Below are 16,844 nucleotides of genomic sequence, written 5' to 3'. Positions count from 1 at the left end.
TGTTTTTGTCCGATTCTTTGCTAGCAGCAGTGTACTTCCTGTTTAAAGAGGTGCTACGTATTTTTGCGGGATGCCGTGCCAAACACAGTAAAACAGTAGAAGAAGAAGCATTGTCAGCGTGTTTCTGTTTACAACACGTGCGCCAATCATGGCGAGTCAATGCGAGAACAGGACGAGCTTCTCAGAGTGGAAATACGCGCATTATTTTTGTCTCCAAAAGATGCATCAGTGAAGCTAAGCTAATGCTGCGGCTAGATTTTAACGGACTGTGACTGTTATCGAGGGACAGATCAGCAAAGCTATTGCACGGTATGTTGTTGTTTTTGCTTCCCTCGACGAGGACAGTCGCATTCTCTGATTCTCCCTCCCTTCCGTTCTTATCTCTCCCAGCTGCTTCTTTGTCTGATCTTGTGAGCCTAACAAGAGCCTCTCTCTGCAACTCATCCAAAACCGGAATAATGGAACTAATTAGTTGGTCTCTCAGTGCTATCGATCAGATTTTTTCGACGAAAAGAACCGGGGGTGGTGAACCCGCATGTCCAAGCGGGACGTTTGCGGCTGGATACGCACTTGACCCTTGGAGAAGGGGGGGTTGTGTCTCTGTCCATCCTTTCCGTGGAAGACGTGGAGGACATCTACATGATTGGAATAATGATAGTAGGAATGCTGCTGATCGGAGCTGGTGGTTTCCTTATCTATCGAAAAATCTAATCTCTCAAGATGTGGTAATAGAAAATTAAAAAAAGAAAGAGAAAAATGATTTTTACATCCATCTGATGATCCAGTTTTTTGGAATGACATTGAATCCTAGTTAAAGGTGAGGCAGGGCTTAATCTGGCTGGTTAATGGACATTATGCTGTCATTAATATGACATGACACCTGTCTTTAACATGAATAAGGTGTCATGAAGGCTGTCATTAAGTGTTGTTCGTTACCCTAACCCCTAACCTGACTCCTTATTCCCAACTGAACGGTCCAGAACCGTTCAGGGGGCTTTGTTGAGAAAATATGACCATGCACCTAACCCTGACCCTAATCATACCTGAACCCACTAGATCCCCCCACCTAACCCCAAAAATGCCAACATAGCTCCAAAGATGTCATAATTTAGTGAACGACACTTAATGACAGCCTTCATGACACCCTATTCATACTAATGACAGATAATGACAGTGTAGTGTTAGCCTTATGCAGGTTTGGGGTCAATTACATTTTTCAATGTTCAATTACAATTTAATTACGATTAAGGTTACCAGTATTTTTTCCGATTACAATTAACATTACAATTATTATTTTCCCCCTGAAAGTCAATTACATTCTCAATTTCTAAAGTTCCAAAAAAAAAGGTTGGGAACCACTGCAACTAAATACTGTTTTTTTCCCACTTATTTAGAAATGAGATTCTTTAAAATGTGTGTTATCACTCGTTCATTCTATTGATTTTTTAAATAGTTCTCCAAGCAAAATTTTGTAGTCGGACAAATGGGCAAATTGGTACCTGGAATCAGAAATAAGAAAAAGGAAGAACTTAAGCCTAAAAAGTTTGAGAAACAGTGCCTTAGACTGACAAACATACCCAAAATGTAGCTACTAGGGGTGGGATGATACACTAAGTTTACAATAGAACTGGGCAATATGGACCAAAACACATATTTCAATATTTTTTCTCAAAATGATGATATACGTTATAAATCTCAATACCAGAAAGACAGTTCTGGGTTAAATTTGCCAATGCAGGATGCCGTAAAGGTACATTTAATAAATAGCAGCTGCACTATATTTTTGATCTTCAATTAATATTTTGTTCAATGCTTTCATTTGTCTTTTGATATATGTTTTTGTGTACTTTGTTTATATATTCGTTTTCCCCATATATCAAAGATTAATTGTGCCTTTTGTCTCATGATTTCATAGGTGTTTGTTTATTAGTCTTTATTTTAAATTGTTTGTGTTTATTGAAAGAGGTGGAGTTCTTTTGGCTTCGTTTCCTCCTTGCACCTTAAATGTTTTGAAAGGATTTGGCCCTTTGCAGTCCCAGTTTAGTCAACAGATACGTAGATGTATGTGTTTACAAAAAACAGTTCATGGGAATTTTTTGTTTTTGAAAAAACATTGGAAAATTTGTAATATTATTAGAAAATCTAACCACTAAAAAAAGACATCTATAAAACTGTCAAAGTGGTGTGGAACTTTGAAAAAGTAGCAAAGATCACAAAATTAAAGTCAATCAAAATGTAAGAAATCTGTTGGATTGAAAGGAATAACTCGATGTTGAATACCTCTGTAACCCTCTTTTCTTGTTCACTCCTCCAGTCCTTCTGGTGTTGAGTAAAAAAACGGGCTACAATAGTCTTAACTCCAGAGTTCTCTTTATTTCCTCCATTCGGGAACACACCAACACGGCGATACAGCTCAGCATAAAAGTCACTCCCTCTACTGCACCTCGTGGTCCGCTTTCTGAGTTACTCCTAAATCTGTCCCCCTGAAACTAGGGTAAGTAGGAACCATAGTCTACAGCACGCATCAAATAGTGAACTCGTAAATAGTGTACATAAACATAAAAACATAAAATAACAGTCACAGCCTTCCCCTGCTACAAGTAGAAATGTCCTCATTCCAAACAATTATAAACAACCATACAATGAAAACCCATAACCTGCTGAGGGCATAAAATATAATGAATAAACATTTGAACGAAGCAGCTTAAACACATGCTTAGTAATACCCTCATTTGAAAATGCAAAACAAGAAGTAAATGCAAATAAAATACAACAAAAGCATATAACCCAAACAAGTCAACAACATTAGTACAACATGTAGGGGCCAACATGAAACACTCATTTTTTTTTTTTTTTTAACTCTATTTTACGTTACATAATCTTGGTATTTCTGTGGAAGCCTCACGGGGCGCCCACAACGAGAAGTGACCTGCGGAGGCTGCTCCGCAGGACCAACCATTTAGGAGGAGAAAGAAAGAGATTGGCTGAGGGGACGTGGAGGCATGGTAGCACAGTCCCGAGAAGCTGCACCAGAAGGGGTAGGAAGAGTCTCCCTCCCATCCCTTGGAGGCACATGAGGAGGGGTCGGAGGCCAAAAAGGCAAAGCCCCTGACAAAGCAGTGAGAGAAGGGCCCAAAGTCACTGATGCCCCTGCATCAGCCACAACTGACGCCGCTTGGCCCATCTCAATGGTGGGTGGCAAAGTCCCTTTGTAAGCCTCAGTCTATTATGATGAACAGTCCATTTCTTGGCCCTGTGATTTCATACGTAACGCCAGGTTGACCATCCCTGCACAGCCAACGCACAACCACATGTGGCCCCTGCCATCTAGGGGCAACTTTGTTCGTCCATTGTGCAGGATCATCCAGAAGAACAAGGTCCCCTGGTTGGTGGGGATGTAGCACAACCTTCTTTTCATAATGAGTCTTTTGGTGTAGTTAGGATGCCATTGATGTTTGGGCTGCATCCCTGAAAGCATGTGATAAAGGTGTTGAAAGGTCCTGTGTATACGCTGCAGGCGTACCTGGTGTGGGAGAGGTTACTGAGGGGCTGCAGTTCAACATTACATCCAGCGTCCATCACCACAAGAGCATACCTGTTGCCATTTTGAGTTATTGGCAGCTCTGTGATGTCCACAGCAACTTTATGAAACGTCCTCTCTGCTTGGATTGACTGCAGAGGAGCACGTTCATGAGGAATCGGTGAACTCCGAGTCTGACATGACAAACACTCACTACAAAACCGTGTGATATCTTTCATCATGTAGGGCCAATAACAAATGCGTCGGGCTCTTTGCAGTGTGCGCTCAGCACTCAAATGACCACTGAAAGGATTTCCATGTAATGCAGACAAAGCTACAGTGACAAGACTTTTAGGTAAAACAACTTGAAAGATCGTCGTTGTGTGTGAGTGTTGTTTTGCTTTTCTGCAGAGAAGGCCATGGCGAATAGTCAACTTTGGGTATTCATGCAAGAATTTTCTCAGTGTGGGAGAAGAATGTTTTAGGCGACCTATTGGTGGTCTCTGAGAACCATCTTCCAACCATGCAATAACTGTGCTGAGACATTCATCCTGTTTTTGTTTTACACCCAGTTCATCCAACTGAACTGACAGTGTGTGACTGAGCTCAGGAACACTGTCATCAACATTTTCATCCCCCTGGCTGTCTGTAGGAGTGACGGAAGCAATGACGCATTGAACTGCTTGGTTGTGAGTGTCAGCATTGGGATGCCGAGACATGACATCTGCATTAGCGTGTTGTTTACCTTCCCTGTGCAGCAGTTTGTAATCATAAACATCCAGCTCAAGAATCCAACGACTGCGCCGGCCTGTAGGATCATTATCCACTGGGGCCTTCCTCAAGTTGAGGAATCTATGATCTGTGATCACAGTGAACGGGCAACCTGAAAGAAAGTGTTTAAAACGTCTTACTGACCACACAATAGCCCAGAGCTCCCGTCAAAGGTGGACCACTTCCTTTCAGGCGGCCTGAGTGTGTGGCTGGCATATGCAACAACACGCTCCTTGTTGTCTTGACGTTGAGCCAGCACAGAGCCAATGCTCTCCTTCGAAGCATCCGTGTACAACAGAAAGGGCTGTGTGAAGATGGGATGAGCCACAATCGGTGGGTGAGTCAAAGCATTTTTAAGTGACTGAAAAGCATCTTCACATTCAATTGTCCACTCGAACACTGCTCCCTTCTGTGTAAGTGCATGCAACGGCAAATTACCTCACCTCTGTTGTTGTTCTGAGTGTAGGCCATCAACGAACTTTTCCATCTTTTCATCAGGCTGGAGTCCACTGTTGGAAGCTACATGTCCAATAAAAGTCACATGTCTCTGTGCAAGCTGACACTTACTGGGTTTTAACTTGAGGCCAGCTGAGTGAAACCTGCTGAGCACCTGTTCCAGGCTCTTAAAGTGATCTGAAAAAGAGCGGTTGAAAACCAAAACATCATCCAAATAAATCAAACACTCCTTCCAGTGTAGTCCATGAAGCACCAGCTCCATCAACCTTTGGAACGTTGGTGGGGCATTAGTTAAACCCATATGCATGACTTTAAACTGGTAAAGAGCACTGCCTGTGCGAAATGCAGTTTTCTCCCTGTCACATGGGTTAAGCTCTACCTGCCCATATCCACTGGATAAGTCCATTGTGCTGAACCAGCATGCACCAGATAAGCTGTCAAGGGAATCTGCAGGGGGTATGAGTCTTTGACGGATTCAGTTTTTGATAATCAATACAGAACCGGTAGCTGCCATCTTTTTTTCTCACAAGGACAACAGGTGAGGACCAAGGGCTGCAACTGTCTTCGATTACATCTGGTGAGAGGAGCTGTTGAACCTGCCTGTCTATCTCTGCTCTTACACTGGGAGATGTTCTGTATCTGAGGTATTTATACTGTGCCTGACTATGTCAGTTGGTCCAAAGTCTTGGTCATGAGCACTGAAAACATCAGAATATGCTAGCAGCAAAGCATCTAGCTTTGTCCACTGTTCACTGGAAAGTATACAGTGGTCAATGTCAACATTAGGTAACAACTGTCGTGAGGGGGGGTCAGCCACCAAACCAACTGTGGCCGTGTCTGCTATATGATAGTCATCATCTTTGTCTCCCCCTAGAGGACGGAAGTCTCCCAGCTTAGTGTCACTTGGAACTTGGATGTCAGCAGTAGTTGGGTTCCGCACTCTAACATAAATAAGTCCAGCCTGTACAGGAGCTAATGTGCGTGCTGCCAAAAGACCTAGAAAACCTGGTGGCCCTGGTTCTAAAACACCTGTGTAGTCAGTCTGGGGATCCGGAACACCAGTAGTAGGCTGTACTTTAGCGAAAACATTCATGTGTGACATAGCAGGAACTATACCAGGAGATAAGGTGACAGCATCACAGCATGAGGGGGCAATTCCAGCAGCACAAAGGAGAGGAACAGAAGCATTAGTACCAACCTTGACAGTATTATGCCTCAAATTTAAAACTGTGCGGTGTGCAATTAGAAAGTCCCAACCAATTATCACTGGTTCTGTAACATTCCTGACTACATACACAGTGTGGGTGGTGTCACAGCTAATTTGCGGTTGACTTTGTTTGGTGACATGAATTATGCTCTGTGTTGAATGATGATGTCCAGTCAAAGCTTGATGATTTTATATTAAAAAAAAAAAAATTATTTTAAAACTAAATGAAAAGGAGTACAAAAAAAAGAGTCCCATTCTGTGGGAAGGAAAGGCGGCCAGGTACCAAGCAGGATGGTCCAAAAGGTCTTGTCCCTGGCTCAGGATATACAGGACTGACCAACAGTTTCACAGTTTAAGCTTCATACAGATATGAGAAAAAGTCCCAACCCTGAAGGGAGGGGAAGGAGGGGGTCAGATGCCCAAAGGATGGACGATGATGAAGACGTGTATGTTATGAGGAAGGCCTGCGCCACTGGTATCTGTCCTTGATAGTGTGTGTGCGTGTATATCAGCATGTGAGTTTGAGTTTGGCCTTGAAGGTTCAGGCCGGGGTTCTTATATGTCTGTTAACATGACTCAGCTGTTCAAAAGTGCAAAGAGTAATGCAGTCATCATGTATTAAAACATGACAAATTGTACACATGAACACACATTTGATGATATGATGATGAATATAATAATTGCCATAACAGTGGCAACCTCGCTACCTATCCTGATGGTAATAGGAAGTGTCCCTAAAATGTCCAAATAGTCACCAGTCACTCCCCAAGGAAAAAGTTCAGAGCGTCGCATAGTTTTTGTTTTCAGGGATGGAACTGACATCCTAAAGGCTTCGCTAATGAGTGATATGTCAGAGCCTGAGTCAATGTAAAGTTTGGCAGCAAAGTTCTCAATAACACCCATTACGTAGCGTGTAGGTTTCTCGTGTGCGGATGACTGCACCTTTAGTTGAGCCCCATCATTGATAGCAGCAGACACTCGGCCCGTAGAATCTGCTACCAGTCGCTTCCCTGATAGGAGGGCTCACTTTTGAAACTCATGTGATGGCTCCTCTCCCTGTGTGGGGGATTTCGTTCTCTGCCAGGATTACTGTAGTATGTGTCAGGCCTGGGCTCAGTGATGCCATCCAGGGGAGAGTAGGACCTGGGTCTGTAAGAGTCATTTTGATTAGTGAATTCTACATTGTAACGGTGAGGAGAGCGGTGTCTGCTTGGACTGTACTGCCGGAAGCCATCACGATTTCTGGTGGAGTAGGGATCTCGTCGACGATGTGGCGAAGATGGAGGAGTCGGTGAGTCGTGTCTGCCACGATAACCAGGAGGCGATCTGCGATGATGGTACCCGCTGCGTGGTCCGCTGGATTGCTGAAGAGAAGGAGTTGAGTAGTATACACCACGGTCAGGAGAAGCTGACGGAGAATGATGGTTTCTGTCCCTGCCACGTTGCTCTTGCCATCCACCTGGAGAGTTATGCCTGCAACTGGAATATTCAGCATGAGATAAGCGGTGACTAGCTCGCTGAGTAACTTCAAGTCTCAGGGCTTGAACATCCTGGGAAAGTTGCCTGAGAACCTCAATGAGTCCAGCAGAGGCATCTGTGGGTGATTTTTCACATTTAGTAGAAACCATAGTGTAATATCTGGTGGGACTGGAACAGCAGCATATTGTGTAGCCTGGGAAGAAATGGTTGGAGGAAGGAACTTCAAAGCTTCCTGTGCACGTTCTCACTTACATGTGACAGCTAAGGCGTCTTCGAGAGTAGCAGCTCCATGCTCGTGACATTTAGCCTGAAGAATGGGATCCAAACCAGCAACGAATCTCCTGAAGCGCTCCATCTTAATAGCTGGCTGGCCGTACTCACAGAAAGCTTCCAACACCAATCTCGTAATTTCAGCAGCATAGATCCAATGGCTCATTTGGTAAAAGCTGTCTAGCATTCACAAAAGTCTGGAAGTGCAGCAAAAACTCTCTCCTCCCAAACTCTTCATTTAGCTTAGCTGCACACTCTTTATAGTCCTGCTGCACATCAGGAAGGACGGTCTGGGTACCATTGGATAATCCCAAATTCATCTGTAAACCAAAATTAAATAACCATTTTTCTTCCTCTCCTTTTCAAACAAAAAACAAAAAAAACGTTTTACCGTTTTAATCAAAAAACCATAAAACAAATCCAAATTGGCCCGTTTTTCGATTTTCCCGTGTCCTTTTCTCCTTTTCCCTTTTACAGTTGAACATTGAAAAACAGCAGTTTACCTTTTCCATTCTCCTTTCCCCGTTTAGAATTGAAAATAGAAAATCAGCTGTTTCCTTTTTCTGTTCTGAACTCTGAAACAAAAAAATGAACTCACGTGACACAAGGTCACGTGGTCTGGCTTTTTTTCAGCCGACATGCGGAAGTGATGGTGTCAGAATAAAAGCATACGGGGAGAGAGAATATAAAGCAGGCATATGATCTATCACAGAGAGTGATACATCATTAAAAGCCTTACGAAAGCTACATAAAGATCAAATTTTGGTGTTTTTTTTAATTTCGACATGAAATTGCTTAGCCGGCCTGTCATGTTTGAAGAACATAATCCAAAATGACCAGCAGAGGTCCCCACGTCCCAACAAACAATATGAGACACCAAATCCCTACTGAAATATAATCAGACTAAGATTAACGTTTTATGGCTTGCAGTGTTTACTTACATTACATGTTTATTCAAACACGCACTTTTATGAACTTATATCAGGATGAGAGTGGTGATGTGGAGACACGCAAGAGATGTCCCTAAAAGGTAAAAAAGAGCTGTGTCCACATTGCAGCAATTCTGTACTGCATTTGTATCCCGAATCAGCTGATCAGTCATTCCTCAAACTCTTTGCACTTTGTGACGGTCTGATGCGCTCTCTTCTGAAGGCATCGGCTGTAATTTCTTTCAGCAAGGCTGGATCTTTACACCTCCTGAGACGTAAATCACAATCATGTATATGTTCCCCTCATACACTTAAATAGGCTACAATTAATCAGCTGGTTTTCGTGACATATATATTTCATGGTAATATTAGTAAGAGTGGTCAAAGATTAGATCCAATATTTTATATTACAAAGTATTTATATCTTTTGACAATTCTATGAACAAAAAAGTGCCACAATAACAATTAGAAAAAATATCAGGCACATTTAAAATATTGTATATACAGTAACTGACATTATGTAAAATAGTACATTAGCAAGTTTTAAAATCATAATTACAAAGTAAAATGTTAAAATCAACATAAATGCTTGTTTTTTTTAGACAACAGTCGCAACTATAGCATAGAGGAACATAGACATCACCTGAGCAAGATACTCATTGTGTGTATTCACATCATGCAAAGGTCCCTTACTGTAAATGCTACTCGTCTCTCATTCAAGGCATAAGCCACAATAAAAGCAAATTTCAATGTTACTATCACCAATAGAGACAAATAGTCAAGCAGATGAAGTGGGATTTCAAAAGATGTCATGGTTCGCCCTTTCTAAAATGTATAAATATTCGTCTAATTTCATCCTTGTTAGTGTTTAAATCAAGTGTTAGTCAATATATTTAAAATGTACAATATGTCAGAATTGAGAATTGTCTACCACTAGGGTGTTCTTGTTGTCCCCTCACACAATATGCACACGATGACATGGAGCATTACTTCCAGGTTCCTTGGGAAAACAATGTCAGAATAATCCTGTCTATAATTCAAAGCCACACTGTTGCAGTGTCCTTTTAACCTCTTCTGTGTTGTGTTAATGCAGATTTCACTCATACAGTCAATTTCCCATCTGTGAACTTTGACCAAGGTCTTTCACTGAGTTGTTACAGTAATTTAATTTCCCATTTAAAGTCAGTGATACATTGATTATTGGTTTAAAGCATATGAATGTGCGTGTCCAAAAATTCATTTTAAAAGACTGTGTTCATTTCTTTTAGTAGTTTGTTGAACAAACACTCTTCACAACATATAGAACTATTTCCTCTTAACTCATATACTCCAAATTCTGCTGACTCTAATGCTTTTGGTTGGAAAAACACTGAAAAATAAACAACCTGCACTCAGCCACGAACATTTTCTTTATCCTTTGTTTGTATTAAATTAAACTAGACAGAAAGTCGGTTTTGGAAATACATGACTCTGATTTGGAGGGGAGTACGTTTCAGAAAGAGCGTTGTCCCCTCATGTATTGAAGAACTTAACTTTAACTCCCACATTGACTGTTGTATTGGTTACTATGGTTACTGTTTGTGTTCCTCCCTGTGTTAAGTGTTTATATAATGTGAGTCCATGTAACAACTGCACAAGCTGAGGACAAGTATTGTATGTATACTCAACATTTCCTGGACTTCATGAATGGAATACATATTTCTAATTACTTAACTTAATATCAGAGTACACACACAGAAAAAGTATCTTGGCTGTGCTGATCTGGTAATTCAATACCAACAAAATTCATACACCACAACACTTTTGACACAATACAAAATGTCACAAACTATCTTCAAGTACAATTACAGTCACAAACCATTTCTCTTCCTGGGAGATCTTGGGCGACCTTGGTTCCTGTGGGTTGTTGCTGCAGTTGACCTGCTTTTGTTTAGCATCATTGTAGGAGGCGTGGTTAGGAGAATTAAGTGTAAGACACAATTTGTACAAGCAAATGTCATGTTTTGGTTAAGGTGATACACGTTATTGGTAGAAACTTTCATGGGATGTTTGGTGCATTGCTACGGAGACAACATAGGCCCTACACCTTTTGAACTGCTGTACGCCACATTATGAAGTAATAGAGATTTATAATAGAAATATGTGGACTATTCATTGAATACTGCACATATGGCCTTAATGAAGACAATTATTGAATGAGAAATAAATATTCTGTAAACAAAGAAGATATTGGACTGTCTTATTTCCCAATCTTACGCTCAGGAGAAAACCAGCAAGCGCATCAATTAATAGGCTAGAGTCTATACAGTCCCTCAGTGGCTTTACGTTTATCACAATTATAATGCTGATGTTGATCCGAAAATTGCTATGTTCATATAATCAGTCCTAACAGTATTTGAATTAGCATATCTATAAAAGCAAGGAATCTCTTTCTCTGTGTGTGTGTGTGAGTGATTTGCTGTGATGTGTGGAAGCCTGCAGCCCTTACCTGCTCACTCCAGCGAGCCTTTATCTGTCAGCTGAGTTGAGGTTTATAAAGTGCAGGATATACGGAAGGATTTGTTTTTGTGTTGAATGTTTCTATACTACAAGACTTATTTCCTCATACAAAAGTATTTTTGTTTATACATGAATTAGGGGTTTGGATGTGTATCATTATTACAGTATTATTTCTTATTTACTTGGTCTTGGTTTCATCAGGTTGCTTTATAAGACTAGTGTGGATATTGTGGAGGAGTACAAATACCTGGGAGTGGTGATTGACAATAAACTGGACTGGGGGAGGAACACTGACTCCCTCTACAGGAAGGGCCAAAGCCGCCTCTATTTTCTGAGACGGCTGAGGTCCTTCAACATCTGCAGAAAAATGCTGAGGATGTTTTATGAGTCAGTAGTGGAGAGTGTGATCCTCTACGCTGTTGTTTGCTGGGGGAACAGACTGAGGGTCACAGACGCCAACAGACTCAACAGACTCATCCACAGGGCCATTGACGTTGTGGGGATTAAACTGGACTCTCTGACAGTGGTGACAGAGAGGAGGAGCCTGTCCAAGGTGAAATGCATCCTGGTCAATGAGTCCCACCCACTCCATGATGTGCTGGTCAATTACAGAAGCACCTTCAGCACCAGGCTGATCCAACCACATTGCTCCACAGAACGCCACAGGAAATCATTCCTGCCTGTGACTGTCAAACTGTATAATTTATCTTTGTAACTTCACAGCTTGACTGTTGTACATATCTAAATCACATTTGTATATTTGTATTATTTTGTAAATATCTGAATCATATTGGTATATATTTGTATATTATTATTATTGTTATCTATCCTACTTTTTTCTACTATTGTAATGTGTGTGTTTCTGACCCCTATTTTTTTTTTAACAATCTTTACTTAATTATACAATTATTTATTGTTTATTCTTCTTTGTCTTTGTTAATGTTTTTATTCTTTATTTGTGATGTGTTCTGTGGCTGTAACAAAAGCAATTTCCTTCTGGGATCAATAAAGGAATTCTGATTCTGATTCTGATTAACAGTTGACTGTGGTCAGCAAGCTGAATGAAAATCAGAGGCAGCCGTAGACATGTACCTGCTTAACTAAGCTGCTAAAAATGTTTACTGAATAAAAATACAGTGTAATGGGTTGACTGAACTTTTACATTTTTATGGGCTATAATTGGAGAAAAGCTTGGTTTGCATCTACCTCTGTGTATGATTTGAAAAGTAACTACTGTCTCTTAATAAACACAAACTATAGTATTGATATAACATTATTTGGCAGCGAAACAGTAAAAATAATAATAATTACTTCAAAACCACACTGGCTGCTGGGAATTATTTTTGAAGAATCGAGACAATGTAAAAATCATTGCAAAAGTTATAATTTGCTGTCCTACAGATAACTATCCACTGCATCAATTTATGAATAATTAAATAACAACTCAGGTTTTTCTTTTAACAGTTTGCAAAATAAAAAACTAAAAATGTGGATTTAATAATATGCTAAAAAGAAAAACATGAACAACTACATATACAATATAAAACTAGACTCAAAGCAACTTATTTTTAAAAGCCTCAAGCCATTCATTTTATGAAATTGTCTCAATGTACCAGTTGTATACAAGTTGTGACAGCAGATGATGTGGTGAATGGGACCCGATGCAATCATATTTCAGGAGGGATTTGGTGTCTCATATTGTTTGTTGGGACGTGGGGACCTCTGCTGGTTATTTTGGATTATGTTTTTCAAACACGACAGGCCTGCTAAACGATTTCATGTCGAAATTAAAAAAACACCAAAACTTGATATTTTGTAAGGCTTTTAATGATGTATCACTCTCTGTGATAGATCATGTACCTGCTTTATATTCTCTGTCCCCGTATGATTTTATTCTGACACCATCACTTCCGCATGTCGGCTGAAAAAAAAAAAAAAAAGCCAGACCACGTGACCTCGGTCACGTGACTTCGTTTTTCGTTTCATCGTTCAGAACTGAAAAAGGAATCAGCTGATTTTCTATTTTCAATTCTAAACGGGGAAAGGAGAATGGAAAAGGGAAACTGCTGTTTTTCAATGTTCAATTGTAAAAGGGAAAAGGAGAAAAGGACACGGGAAAATCGATTTTTTTTGTTTTTTGTTTGAAAAGGAGAGGAAGAGAAACGGTTATTTAATTTTGGTTTACAGATGAATTTGGGATTATCCAATGATACCCAGACCTAAGGACAGCCAGAATGCTAATGCATCCCCACTAAGGCGGGTAGGGAGTATTGTAGCTATATCTAGCTGCTGTCCATCTGCACACGCTTTAACTGCAAGCTCAAGCCTCTTCCTCCATAAAAAAAAACTTTCTTTGTCCTTACCATCACCATGGAAAAATGGTGGCAATTCCACTCTGTAGTGAATCACAGTCTTTGTCGTGTCACGTTGGGCTGAGAGCTGTGCATTCCCATTGTCAGCTAGCAACTCGTTATCCACCACTGCAGCAACATACTGAAACACTGTCCAACTGAAGCAACGTCGAGGAGGTCGAGGAGGTCTGCTCTTATTCTTAGCAACTGGCTGCAGTGCACTGAGATTAAAGTCCAAAAACTTTTAATAACTCACACGGCGCCCACCTGTTTGCAGCCACTGTCCAAGTATCCTCACTGACTTAACACGTTGGAAGCCATGGCAACCCGAGAGCGTGGAGAAAAAGAACACCGCTGCAACCAGTCTGTAACCCTCTTTTCTTGTTCACCCCTCCAGTCCTTCTGGCGTTGATTAAAAAACGGGCTACAATAGTCTTAACTCCAGAGTTCTCTTTACTTCCTCCAACCGGGAACACACCAACAAGGCGATACAGCTCAGCATAAAAGTCACTCCCTCTACTGCACCTCGCGGTCCACTTTCTGAGTTACTCTTAAACTCAGAAACCCCTGAAACTGGGGTAAGTAGGAACCATAGTCTACAGCACGCATCAAATAGTGAACTCGTAAATAGTGTACATGTAAACATAATAACATAAAATAACAGTCACACCTCTAAACTCACAAACAAGTCACTTAACCCTCCTATTATCCTCAAATAATACTAACATAGTTTTACCCCATAGTTTTAAATATCCCTGGGGTCAATTTGACCCCAGGGATATTTGCCTCTAGAAAAAGATTTTCATAAAATTGTAGACCAACTTTTTTGTGTCAGACACTTTGTTTATTTGTTGAATACATAAATAAGCACTTGATAATGAAACCAACGCCCGTTCTCTAGTGCCACCATCAGGACAAACGTTTATAATAGAATTAAGTTATCTTGGAAAAGTTTTCATCCAAATCTTCTCAAATTTCCTGACAACAGAGTTAGTGTGTCTTGAAAATTTTTCTCATTTGAGGTGCACATTCGTGACTCTTACAGAATGAACCATATTGATTAAAGGTAGGGTAGGTAATTTTCCAGATACACTTTTTACATTTTTGGTTGAAACTTTCTTTATGTCCTGACAAAATTTGAAATCTTACGTGCTCTGAAAAACGAAAATTAGTCATCTGTAGCAGCTGTAAACCTGTAAAAACTTTGACCAATGAAAAAAGACGATTGTTTTTTTTTTTAACTAATCACGTCTCCCACGTCCGATACGATAACAATAATGTAGACTGGAGAGTTTGTCGATATCAACATCTTCCCAAAATCAGCATGGATCATCAGTGTTGGGGAGTAACGAGTTACATGTACCAGTGTTCTGTAATCAGATTACAAATTATAAGTAACTGTAATCCGTTACAGTTTATTACTGGATATGTAAGAATCTCTACTAGATATTGCGGTGTTTGAAACTTGTTTTAGGCTTTTTGGAAAATGACACATTGCACATGGAGTCATTATGTTTTGGAGAATTTCTATATTAATTTAGGAAAATCTTTAATAATCTAGGGCTCTATTCTCCCATGTGCGTAGGTCCAAAAAGCAGTGCAGCAGCGCTGTTTTTGGCTGCGCGCTATTCTCCGCCTGTACTTAAGTCATTCGCTGCGCGCCTTCATCCCAGTTATGCACTGTGGGTGGAGCAGCCCTGAAACGCGCATTCTGCGGTGTGCTTAAGTCCTTTTCCTCTCATGCGCTTCTAACCCTGGAATAAGTGTAGCGCCCCGAAAAGGTGAAACATTATATTGCACTAGAAATATGGACTTAGTTACACTTGAAGCCACAGAGACTCGTGCGTTGCACAGCAGCAGCTGTGATCACTCAGCTGCTGCTGCCCGATTAATTAAAACTCTGACAGACGCAGACTTCTGTTCATGTTGGTCACAGTGATTCAACTATTTTCATGTCCAACGTGAAGTCACAGTTTGATCCGCTACATAGTGAAAGAAGCTGTCATAAGCGAATGAGGATGGAGCAGAAACTGTTCCCACACATATTTTAATGAGACTTAGCTCAGGTTGCTTTAAACAATTTATATCTAAAACTGTATATTATGTTGTGCATATTGTACTTATTGTGTTGTGTAATCAAGCCAGTATGGTAACAAGCGTGAAGCTTAGGTATAATGGTTGCTGTGGACAGAGGGAAGGAGTGAGTGGTAATACCTCAAACAGGTATTTGGATCAACGTGTCTAAGGTTAAGCCCAGTATGAGTTTTTTCCCACAGCCCAAGGCATGCCATTGCATCGTAGACCAATGTATGTGCATGAATCGCTACTGCAAACCCAAGCGCTGCCCCGGGCCCGAAGATTAAACCAGGCCAGCACAGAATGGGAGCCAGGGAGCCCAGGCCACCTCCCACGGCCGAGCAGCCCTCAACACAATAAGCACATTATGCACAACTAAAACTTCACATCTCACTCTCACTTTACAATAATCAACTCTTCCCCACCCTTCCATTTTCTACCTTGAATCTCTCCTCTCTGCTCCCTTCCCCATTCACTCCCCCCCCTTACCCCCTCACTTAGGTGTAACACTGCCCTCTCTTTTTATATTCTCCCTTTAATAAAGTGTTTCTTACCGTTCCTTAGGGAGGGCTGGTGATGGTCACAATTATGCAGTAAAATAAATTCATTTATTTAATTGCAATAACAAAACATGCATTGCTGTCTTAAAAAGATTGCACTTCTTGTAGTGTTGACCTTTGACAGCATGTGCGGACAAGGTAAAAAAAAATAAAAAATAAATAAATAAATAAAACTGGGTATTATGGAAGACAATAGTTCTGTTTCACTGCAAACATCCCTCTGTTAAAGCAGGACGCTCTGTGGCCGGGTTATTTCCTCATATCTCCAGCGCATCTATCTCAGTCACGCTTTACAGCGATGATGATGATGACGGTGATGATGATGACGATGATCAAGGAGAAAGATTTTAACTGCAATAATAATCTGTTACATTGTTTATCAACGAAGGTGTTTCAAACTAAAAGTGAACTTTATCATTTTCACGGATTTCAATGACATTTACAAGCGTTGGCAAAATTCCATGTTCCATGATTTCCAGACAGCCCAAAAAAAATGACATCACCGCCTCCTTTCTTTTAGCCCACCATCATTCACACATAGGCGCTTTTTGCCTCCTTACTCGCGGTGGGAGAATACGCGTAGGAGAGAAGACGGGAGAATAGACCCCTTAGTTTTTTTAGTAACTAAATTCAGTTGATGATATGGACTACGTTTTGCAATAAATGTGACAAAAAGTAAACAGAGGAAAAGTATGCCGTGTAGTAAACATTGTAGATGAGATGAAT

Source organism: Gouania willdenowi, chromosome 9 (genome assembly GCF_900634775.1).
Source record: "Gouania willdenowi chromosome 9, fGouWil2.1, whole genome shotgun sequence".
NCBI classification, from domain to species: domain Eukaryota; kingdom Metazoa; phylum Chordata; class Actinopteri; order Blenniiformes; family Gobiesocidae; genus Gouania; species Gouania willdenowi.
Note: the sequence above shows the minus strand (reverse complement) of the source record.